Below are 2,379 nucleotides of genomic sequence, written 5' to 3' on the forward strand. Positions count from 1 at the left end.
GAGCCCGTCCGAGTCCACCATTTGCTTCGACGATCCATTTTCTGACTTCTTCCTCGCTATTTGCAGATTTCGGACCAGAACAAGTGAGGACACGTGTGCCTCCACTCACACTACCTCCCAGGCGATGGAGCACGCGCTACAGTCGGCTCCTGAGGCCTCACCCACCTACTGCGGCCAATCTGAATTTTCGGCCCTCCGCAGCCCCGCGATACAGGTGCACTCATGGCCCAATACGATCGCCGCGCGCTACGGAACCGATTCCTATGCCTGACCTTGAGCCTCGACAGCCTTTGCGCCGCTCTACACGCCTTAGGGAGCTTGGTCACTTTGCTTGCTCGTTCCTGAGTTACTACGTCGTTCCTACTGCGTGCCTCGCCGTCAACATGTCTGCCGCCCTCATCTCCAATGCCGTCTACTGCGAATCATGTGCCGCTGATTTCTTAGCCTTCGTCGATTGCCTTGGATCCGTCAACACCGCTTTCGACACTTACGACCCTATTGGCAACGAATTCTCACTCATCGCCGCCGCTCGGATTGCCTGCACTGCATACGCAGTTACCCTCACCGCCGATCAGGGTGCACTACGAGTGCCTAAAAGCTACCGGCAGGCCATGTCTAGCCCTCAAGTCGAGCAATGGCGCGAAGCTATTAACAAGGAACTTTCTGGTCTCATTGCCCTCGACACCTGGGACCGGCGCAGCCTTTATGGACTCAAACAGGCAGGGCGAGAGTGGGGGCTACTCCTCACCTCCTTCCTCGTTTCCTGGGGATTCGTTCGCTCGACCATCGACGTGTGCCTGTATATCTACCGATCTGGCAATTTTGTCCTATGGGTGCTAGTTTACGTCGACGACATACTCATCGCCGACAACTGCCCCACGCTGCGCGCCCGTTTTGTTGCCGACATCTCCAAGCGCTTTCCTACCGAGGACAAGGGCGAGCTCGAATGGATACTGAACACCGCCATCACGCGTGACCGCGCCGCACGGACCCTGAACTTGTCGCAGGGCCTCTACGCCGCCGACCTCGTTACCAAGTTCAGCGCCTATTTCGATCGGTCCCGCTCACGCCGCTTCGACTCGCCTATGGAAGAGGGGCTCGAACTGTCCGCCGATGATCAGCCCGCTGTTGGATCTGTTGAATACGACAAGATGTCCGAGTTCCGCACCGCCTACATGGCCATCGTCGGCGGACTACTGTGGCTTGCCAATATGACGCGCGTCGACATTGCTTATTCAGCGTCTCAGCTTGCTCGCTTCATGACTAACCCTGGCCCGTCGCATTTTAAAGCCGCCATCCGGGTGCTTATCTACGTGCGCGACACAGCTGACCGCGCCCTCGTCATGCAGCCGAATCCCAACCGCAACCTTGAGAGCTACGTCGATTCAAACTGGGCAACGAAGTTCTCTTGCTCCGGTGGCATGTTCTTCTTCTACGGATGTCTCTTCCACTGGTTCTCCAAAATGCAGCGATCTGTCACGCTGTCTAGTGCCGAGGCAGAGTTCTTTGGCGCCATGCTAGCCGCCAAGGAGGTGATTTTCATCCGTGAGCTACTGATCGACCTTGGATTTTCCATCGACGGCGCCAGCGTCATCAACTGCGACAGCAAGTCCGCCGTCGGCATGGCCTTCGATCCCGTTGCCTTCAAGAAGACCAAGCACATCTTGCGCGCCGCCGAGTTTCTTCGCGATCTCGTCAGCCGTGGCGTTATCTCTGTCGAACACCTCCCCGGCGTCGTGATGCTCGCCGACCTGCTCACGAAGGCTGCCTCGCGGGCCATCTTTACTGGCCTGATCAAGCAGCTCGACGACTTTCATGCCCTTTGAATTTATTTGTCCCTCGCGCCCCGCACTCGGGCCAGGAGGGGCTGTTCCCGGGCATTCACACTATATTCCTCTGAAATAATATTATATTTCGCCGCCACCGCGGCGCGCGCGCTTTATCCGCGCGCTATATTAGTAGAGCCAAACTTGTGTTCTTGTTTTGGATCAAACTTGTTACAGCGAAGCGAACACGATGCGGCCTCTGCCTAGCTTCCTGCTTCTATGCGCGAGCTACGGCGTGACCGCTATCGTTTAACTCCCTCGCACAACACTGGGCACAGGACTGGGCACGGGACTGGCGCGCACTGGCACTAACACAGGTACACCACTGGAGCCGCCTAAGCCTTAGCCTAAGCGACTCCGGCGAGGACGGCGAGGCACTTAGCTCCGTGCACTCGACCGCCCTCGCCGTTGGCATCGCAGAATCTTCCAAAATCCTGCTCGTGCAGGTGTGGACCCTGTGTCCTCCTCCCCTATCCGGCATACTCGATCCCTCCCGTTTGGGTTGTGTGTTTTCTTTCTTTCTTTAACTTTAGGGCTTGAAATGAGGACTCGA

Source organism: Emiliania huxleyi (genome assembly GCF_000372725.1).
Source record: "Emiliania huxleyi CCMP1516 unplaced genomic scaffold EMIHUscaffold_233, whole genome shotgun sequence".
NCBI classification, from domain to species: domain Eukaryota; phylum Haptophyta; order Isochrysidales; family Noelaerhabdaceae; genus Emiliania; species Emiliania huxleyi.